Here is a 9,940-nt window from a genome sequence, read left to right as displayed (position 1 = left end):
ACAATTAATTTTCTTAAATTTCATCTGCTTTCCATGAATTCCAGTGCAGTTAATGTTTAACCAAATGCCATCATAGGACAGTTTCATTTTTTGAGACGATAAGGTTTAAGTCTCTTCGACACGTTTGTTCTTTTTCTTAATACCTGCAGGATAACGTTATTCTTGGGAACCAGTACTGTATGAGAATATCAGTATAACACAGTATTATGGAAATTAATATTCTGTACTGAGAAAAATATATTTCCCAAGCTTTAATAAGACACTTGTGTATTATACATGTATCATCTTTGTTGAACCCTGGGTTAAAACTTTCCACATAATTTCCAGATAAATAATGAAAACTGTAGCCAGAGAGAACATAGTTAATAATTTTTCTTTATCTTGATTTCCAGGAATGTTTACTTGGACAGCAGTAGATAAATTTCTGAACGCTATTAAATACAGCCCATCAGTTTTATTATAACCTAACTGATAACTTAACACCACATAAAAGTGATTGACACAGTATTGTTAAATACTATTTGTTGGCATTTAATAGGAATAATCTTCCATATAGTTAAAAAACATTCATTCGTTAGTAGTATCTTGTAGCCTCCAGTGTGATGATCACGTGGTCTTGTCATAATCCCAAATACAGACGAAATCTCTTGAACACAAAAGATTCTTTTATGATTTCTGATGGGAGCAGCAAATAAGGAAACAAGATATGCTCTAAAAATGATTTATTGATTAATGCATATACATTTAAACTGAAAACAGCTGACTGCATTTGTTTGGTTTAGTTTGATTAACTTCCAGATTAATTTTCAACTTATTATTCAAACCTACATTCGAAAAATATAACTTTTTCCAGCCAGTAATTTGACCAAAACAACGAAAGTATGTTCTCGAATTCTAATACATATCTAATTCTTTTCCTATTAACTATCACTTGTATGATCATAACATTTAGCTTCATTCCTTATTTCAGTTTCTCTAGCCTTTTAATTTTGTCTTTTATTCCAAGCACTACACTATAGTTCAAGCATTCCAGATATTTTTAGGTGTATGTCGCCAACTCTTCTGCTGCACGTTATTGTGGAATCTGCATTAGAACCTCAAATCTTCCTCTTTTGCAAGTGAATGGTCACTAATCGTAGTTATTCCGTTGGATTTAAGTTCTACAAATTGCTTTTCTGTTGCTGGGTGCACAGTGCTCAGTTCTCTACATGTTTATACAATATAGCCATTCTTTTTAAACAGGTGCTAATGAGAATGCAGCTACTCGAACCCATTGATTTGGCATTTACAGTAAATGCTGTTACCTTTTATTCCTCAGTCATACCCACATTTTTCCACATACTGCGTCATATTCAATTTTTCCGTAATTTATAAGCCATGTTTGCATACCAGCGATGGCTTGGTCTTTTTCCAATAGCAGTTTAATGTCTTCCTTCATGACTGTTGATTTTGTCAAATACTCGTTTCGGTTTTCTTACTTCAATAACTTACAGCTCATTAGCTGCATGCAAATCAGTAATTTCTTTATTAGGAAATCATTTAAGTCTGTTTGAACATTTGTTACTTCTCTTAATGCCTGTGTAGTAATATTATTCTTGGAAATTAATACTTATTCAACAGTAATTATATTTAATGGTATTGTGGAGAAAAATGTCCTAGATGGAGAAAAATTTGTATCTCCAGCTTTGTCGTAACACTTACGTGTAACACTTGCCATTATTGTTGGAGCCTCGGTTAAAAACTGTCACATAGTTTACAGGTAAATAATGAAAACTATAGGCAGACAGAAAATAGTTTATAGTCATTGTTTGGTCTTAATTGGCTGGAACATTTAATTGTACAGCGTTCTTCTTTTGAGTATTCTTAATGTCCCTAAATTGTAAAACACTGCTAAACGTCACCAAGCAACTTCTCTGTAAGTTCTTCAATAGTTTAGCCACATAGAAGCGATTGGTACAGAATACAGTAGAGCACATTGTAAATGTTGCTTGTTTGTGTTTAATATACTTCGACGGTTTTCCACAGGCTCAAATCGACCGTTTTGTAGTTATATATTGTAGCCTATAGTCTGGTGATCCCATTTTCTTTAACTGAGAAAGACGTTAAAGTTATTTGGAGCTACATGACTGGACAATTTACAAAATCGATAAGACATTTACCGATATCTTCGTTCAGTTCTAGGATTGTGACTTGACATATGAATTTGTTATACAACTTTATTCTCCACTTAGAGCTCATCCATGCTAAATAGTCTAATCAAGCTGTCTTATTATTGAAACTTCCAGGCAGATTAAAACTGTGTGCCCGACCGAGACTCGAACTCGGGACCTTTGCCTTTCGCGGGCAAGTGCTCTACCATCTGAGCTACCGAAGCACGACTCACGGCCGGTACTCACAGCTTTACTTCTGCCAGTATCTCGTCTCCTACCTTCCAAACTTTACAGAAACTCTCCTCCGAACCTTGCAGAACTAGCACCCCTGAAAGAAAGGATATTATTGTTCACAGTTCCATTACTACGTCCTTGGTAGTCTTCTTGCATACAGTGTAGTATTAATAATTTTCTCCTCACAAACATTAATATACGCTCAATAGTAAACGCCTGATGGCCTAAAGTTATCGAACAATTGTAAAGTAAAAGAAATGAACCATCGCATTGCAGCGACAGAATCTGTTATTCTTTATCTTTGCCGTTCTTACGCGGTGCCTGTAAATTTCTATGCACACGTATCGAGTGATGATATTTTTATTGTTTGTATTCCATGAAAGGCGGACGCGGACTTGCTGCGTTCTACAACGGTATTTTATATTTCATGTGAAAATGTTGAGTGAATATGCTAATTATTATTTTTCCGATCGGAAAACATGTAGTTTCTTGTAATTGAATACGAACAGACAGCATCAAGAGAACATTTTGACTGTTATGTATAAAGTATTTAACCACAATGGTCATCTATTGTAATTTAAGGTGAAAAGGTACATAGCATTAAAAAAACGTGTGTTAAAGATAAGTGTGCTTATTTTAGTAAATTAACCTTGATGATTTCCATCTCCTCCTTTACTTGAATGATAATTATTTTGTGTTAGTTCATCACCAGAAATTACGATCATGCTGGTGGGCCGAACGCAGCATGAGGCAGAAGGAACATTATCGTTTTCCTATTATTTCTGAATCAACTCTTTTTTTTAATTGTGTAGTGTTGCATTTCTTTTAAAGTCTATAAATCTTCTGGTTCCTTAGTGTTGTTCCGGGTATGACTACATCGCACTATAAAAATGTACAGAAATGATAATGTTTCTTCCGAACGATCTCAAATAAATCAATCTGCTGCTCTTATTCAGGTATTTAATGCTCAACATATGTTAATATAATAGTGTAATCAAACCCAGATTCCGTTGCCAAGTGGCCCACCAAAATATTCACTTTTTCACATTTTTCAAAAAACATATAAAATAACAATTCTTTTTCTTTTCGCCCCCCAAGAGCAACGCTACACTTATTATTGTTCACAGGCACATTAGTACGTCCTTGGTAGTCTTCTTGCACACTGAAGTCATCGTTTAATATTTGGTAATTACATATTTCCAGTCTGTTAAAGATCCGAGCAAAAATTTGTTGCTAATAACAGCGACAATGAGGTACCTGTCGTCTACAAGAAGCTGCTGCAAGATTCCAGGCAGCTGGTCCACTAGGACATCCATTTTGAAGTCAGCCAGCTCCACTGTTTATGGTGCAGACACAGGATTTTTGTATTTCCACAAAATGATTTCAACTGCTTCCTTTCCAATTTTTCTTTATATTCCTCTTGCTGTCATATTATCGTTCCGATGCAGGAGGATTTCCGTCTTTAACATTAGCGACCATCCTTTCTCCAACCGTTCTGAACAGTCCTCTGGGTCATGAACTTGAGCCACCATAATACTGTCACAAAACGGTCCTGTAATGAGTGTAAGTATATTCAAATTCTTTTTGCTAAGGAGAGCTTCATTGACGACGTAGTTGATATTACTAATAACAGTAACAAGATTCCCGTGTTTTCCAGTAATCACCACAAATAAAAGGTTCGGCAAATCATCTTGTCTTCTTCTCAAGAACCTGAGGTGTGTTAAGTAATATGGAGAGAGCCATGTTCACACTTTATGCTACAGCAGAATATTGATCAAATATCACTATTAAGGCTTTTAATATACTCCAGAACTTGAAATGATGGCACTTCCGGTCATGTGATCATGACGTCACTTCCAGAAACAAGCTCTAAATTTGCTTGTACTTTTCAATGCAATTGTAAGTAGCCTCTACTTGATAACAAGGTCGAGTGTGCAGTAAGCCTTCACATGCAGGGTAAATCCGAAACACACTCACAAAATTTTGGAGATTGTTCAGAGATTTTTTTTTCCTACTTTTTCATAAGGGACTCATAGCCTCCAGTGAGTCATTGCAGAGTAATAATGTAATTATGATTTATTCAGTTCGGTATCTCCAATTATCTATGTTTCAATAACAGTGCCAGTAATAGGAAACCACAAAAATACCCTGATCAAAAAACTGGCTCTGAGCACTATGAGACTTAACATCTGAGGTCATCAGTCCCCTAGATTTAGAACTACTTAAACCTAACTAACCTAAGGACATCACACACATCCATGCCCGAGGCAGGATTCGAACCTGCGACCATAGCAGCAACGCGGTTCCGGACTGAAGCGCCTAGAACCGCACGCCCACTGCGGCCGGCATACCCTGATCAGCCAGAACATTATGACCACCTGCCTAATTGGCAAGGATAACAGTGGCGACGCATCGTGGCAATGAAGTAATATGGCCTTGGTAGATCACTGGAGGGAGTTTGTGCCACATCTACACACACAAGACAAATAATTTCCGGAAACCCCGGGGAGAGTGGCGATGGGCTCTGACGTCATGTTCAATAACATCTCAGATTTATTCGAATGGGTTCAGATCTGGCGAGTTGAGGAACCAGCACATCAACTGGAGAGGACCACCGTGTTCCTCGAACCACGCCATCAAGCTCCCCATCCTTGTGACATGGCGCATTATCTTGCTGAAAACGTGGCACTGCTGTCGGAAGATATGACTGCCATAAATGTGTGTACGTTGTCTACAACCAGTGTACAATACTCCTTGGCCGTCATGGTGCCTTGCACGAACTCCAGTGGACTCATGGAGGCCCATGTGAATGTTCTCCAGAGTATAATGGGGATCCGACCAGCTTGTCTCTGCACCACAGTGTAGGTGTCAAGGAGTTGTTGCCCTGGAAGAGGACGGATTCACGCTCTCCCCTCGACCAAATGAAGAAGGTATCGGGATTTTTCAGAACATGCGACGCTTTGACACTGCACCAGCGTCCAGTACCGATGACCACGTGCCCATTTCAGTCACAGTTGCCAACGCCCTGGTTATGACATTAGCACATGCGTGGATTGTTGGCTGCACAGTCCCACTGCTAGTAGTGTTCGGTGCACTGTTTGTTCAAGCACACTTGTACTCTGCCCTGCATTCAAGTCTGCTGTTAGTTCTACGACAGTTCGCCGCCTGTCCTTTCTTACGAGTCTGCCCAGCCTACCACATCCGACATCTGTAGTGGGGGGAGGGGGGGGGGGGGGGTGGCCGTCCAAACCCACGATGCCTGGATGTAGTTTCACCTTGGTTTCGCCACTTGTTGAAGACATTTACCACAGCACTCCTTGAACACCCGGCAGGTTCTACAGTTTCTGAAATGGTCTTTCCAAGCCTCCAGGCCATTACAATCTAGCCTCGGTCAAACTCAGATAGGTCGCACGCCTCCCCCATTCTACAAACGGACAGTACGTTCACTGATACTACATAGGCCACGTGTGTGTCTAATTAATCGTCATTCCTCGCAAAGTGACGCTCCTATCGCCTGGACGGGTTTATATCGGTAGTAGGTCGGTGGTCGTAATGTTCTGGCCTATCAGTGTATACAATGCAAAACATTGAGTGAGGCAGCAGCCCTTTGATGCAAAAGTTCTGTTACAGGAATAGCTTAAGAGATCGAAGTGACCTGGGTGTACGAGCCGCTCTATTGTCTGCACCTGAAACGGCGGAATCCAACATGTGGGGAGTTTGCAGGTGCAGCCTCTCTCTGTAGAGTAGCAAAACACTGTGCTGAATCCCAGCCAATGTTGCTGTGATTGGAGAGTGGGGAGTGAAGAGGCAAGGGATGTGGAGCACTAGCGGTGGTCCAGCTTTCGCCTGTCGTGGCAGTAGATACCGGCCGGGTGCAGCCCCGGGAGTGGAGTGTGGCTGATCCCTCTGCAGCAGCCATGTACACGACCTGCGTACCTAACGCAATGTTTTGCATATTAAACTGTTAAAATAAAATGTACCTGCCTGAGCATAATTGTTTAAATAAAAATACCTGACGTTCTTGCTCGAACAATAAATAAAACCATTCCTGCTTCTGAATCACACACAATCGTGGCGGTAGTGGCAGCAGTAGTGGAATAGCCCAATTGTGCTCAATGATTTTAACAAAGTTAAATATAGAACATTAAAACATGTAAACATCTCGGAAAGGGGGGGGGGGAGGCATGAGGGTACACGTTGTTTGTGTCAGACTGTGCAGGGGTTGGGATGGAGGAAGAAATACTTCATCTGTACCAAAGGTGCCCGTACGCTTGGGAGGAGTGGCGAAATCCATTGCTGTCTATAACTCCAATAGACCCCGTTCCACAGTTTGATTACTCTAATCTTGTTTTCATAATCGCTACAGAAGCAATAAATAGGGGATTGTAGTATATTCCTGGATTCCTCTCTTGAAGATAGTAATTGAAACCTTGTAGGCTTATGTAGAACAATTTCTGTCATCGAGGGTCTTGTAATATTATTGGATTTCAGATACTTTGCATATGAGGTATTTGTCGTGAAAGAAAAGGACAGCCAACGACCTGTGGTTCGTAAAAATGCTAAGCATCACAGCACGAGAGTAGAGACGAAATATTTTTATAAAGTGCGCCTATACCAAGACGCGCGTCCAGGGTTTAAATATTCTAGATAAACACTATGACCCGCTGGGCGCAGATATTTAAAATCATTACCCCAGCGCTTGATGGCAAGAAACTGCGAAAAAGAAGAAAGAGCAATCTATCTTTTGTTAAGAAATATTCTAGAGACTTCATTATCCCTTGTACTTTTGGTCGCCGACATGTTAAGATGTACTACATAGCATTGCTACAAGATATATTTTTATTTTGTGTAAAGACTATGTGAAACGACGACAAACATTTCGGTAACTCGGGTGAGGATACAACGTACTTACGCACACGCAAGGACATTTAATTTTAAGAAGGAAAGGACTGACAAAGCAGCGAATATTGGACTGCGCCATGTACAAAAGAAATATCAGATGTAAGTCATGCATTTAGTGTGTGTTTGTCAGTGTCTAGAAGTTTAAAACCAATTTGTTAAAAATATATTAATATTTTACGATGCAGTAATTTTCTTCCTATTCTTTTCTTTCACTAACCAAAAATGATGTTCAAATTGTATATGAGCTTTGTTACAGGCTCTCTCTTTATCGCGGTGTCTCGATTGTATTTGGGAGACCACTAATGTATTCAACTTCCGATCTGTTAATCTTTCTCTTACGAAATTCCACTAATTTGATTTCATTTCCATTTTTATATTCAAATAGATCCCTTGGGTATTTTCATCGAAGATTCTGATTGCGTGAAGGCAATCCGGGTCAAAAGGTCAATTAAGAAAATCCCTTCGCGTAATCAATCCGTACGTCTCCTGAACACAATGGAGAACTGACGCATCGGTGATCAATTAATAATATCTCACTCTTTTTAAGTCGTACTAAAAAACAGCCACACAGGATAGCCGTAAGCAGTCAATCTAGCGTTAGGTTGCGTTTTGTCAGTAAATATTACCAACAAATAGTGACAGCATCATTATTATAATTTACTAATATTTATTATACAGAATAACCAAGTTCCTAACGCCAGAGTCTGCAATCTAAGTTTTGTAAATTTCTCCCTGACACCCTCCCACGGCTCAAACAAACCTGTCCTGTTTATATGTTGTCTATCGCTGTTAGTCTTATCTGGTTTGGGTCCTTCAGATTTGAGCAATGTTCTAACATGGGTCATGCAAGTATTTTGTAAGCAGTTTCCGTTGTCGACTGACTACATTTTATTAATTCTACCACTGAATCGAAGTTTACCATCTACTTTATCTGCAAATGAACATTTCTGATCGTTTAGTTTCATATCCGTATTAAATGTTACACCCAAGGATTTGTATGAGGTCACTGTGAGGCGTAGTAATACTAGTGGATCCTATTTCTTTTCGTTGTTCGTTTCTTATTGGATCATTAGACAAAGTACATAACTAAATGTTCTATGGAGTAACTTCCAATCTGTTAACAAAATTAGTCTTTCAGTGCACTATTGAGTGTCACACAGTGTGGTCGCTCATTCCGTATTAATTACGTGCTTACATACTGTAAATATATTGCATGCTTGAATGTCCAAAGTCTGGCGTACTTTCTTCTTTCTTTCAAGAGTTTCCTCCTACTCGTATGCTGGGCGTGTAATTCATTTTTATGCGTACTAGTGAACTGAACTCCACGTAAGTATTTTTATAGGCATCGAATGAGGAGGTGTGAAATCTTATGGGACTTAACTGTTAAGATCATCAGTCCCTAAGCTTACACACTACTTAACCTAGATTATCCTAAGGACAAACACACACACCCATACCCGAGGGAGGACTCGAACCTCCGCCGGGACCAGCCTCACAGTCCATGACTGCAACGCCTAGACCGTTCGGCTAATTCCCCGCGGCGGCATCGAATGAGAGCGGCAGTGCCCAAACAATGACACACAATGCAGGTGCACTTCAAAACAATATTCACAGTCAGGTAATGTTTCTGAACGAAAACAGGAAATGTGAGTCGCGCCACAAGCAGCTTTCTCAAACCACCTGGATGTGTTCTGGAGCGTATAGTCTTGCTGAAGGTACGCTTCACTTGAACAGTGCTGGAAACAAAGAGATTCACATGATCCGATCACTGATTACTTTAACATCTGCCACCGATGGGCTACGGCAGAGGTGACGAGACCCTTTATTATCCAATTTTAACATCCGACACAATTAAAGTTCTCTTTACATAATAAAAATATGACTGACGTACTCTGTTTTGAATAACAAGAACTGTGCAGAGCTATTAATAAATCGTAATAGAAAACTGAACTGTTGAAATGAGAAGGCCAGCGTTTAACACCTTGCCGTCCGCACGTCTCGTCCAAATGCATTCGCTTGGCGCCGGCATCGCTAGTTCGGATTACTTGGTTTGTCGCCGGCCGTTCTTGATATTATCGAGAGATTATAAATTATTAAGATTTACTAATCTCGTCGTTAGTTCTCATGAGTTCACAGTCCTGTTCCCCCACTTTCATAAAATGTCGGAGATATACATACGTACATAAAAACAAAATTTGTTTGTTTCATATATTTGCTAATTTGCATTGTCTTTGGTAAAGTACTTCTCTTTCGTATGATTTGCAGCAAAACAGTCTCCAAGACGTAACGCAACTCTACAAGACTTGCAGGTTAAGTTCGTTGTTCTCCTTTTTTTGTTTGTTTTTGGAACATACATGGCAGTTCCTTCGTTTTCGTTTATTCGTCTCGGAAATAAGTATTAGCTGGTGTTGCTTTATGTGACCGGAAAGTCTGTCAACCGGATCATGATGAGACGTACGCGATTTAGTGGCAACCCCAAGGTTTGCTCAGAAGCAGGTACCTGATCTTTTATCCACGAATCAGACACTTTCAATAAAAAATCGTGAAATCGGAGACTCTTGTTGTCTGTACAGAAATATTTCCATGTACGCAACGCATTAAGCAATGGGCAATTCGCCGGCCGCTGTGGCCGAGTAGTTCTACGAGCTTCAGTC

Source organism: Schistocerca piceifrons, chromosome 7 (assembly GCF_021461385.2).
Source record: "Schistocerca piceifrons isolate TAMUIC-IGC-003096 chromosome 7, iqSchPice1.1, whole genome shotgun sequence".
Taxonomy (NCBI): Eukaryota; Metazoa; Arthropoda; class Insecta; order Orthoptera; family Acrididae; genus Schistocerca; species Schistocerca piceifrons.
This window is presented reverse-complemented; position numbering follows the sequence as displayed.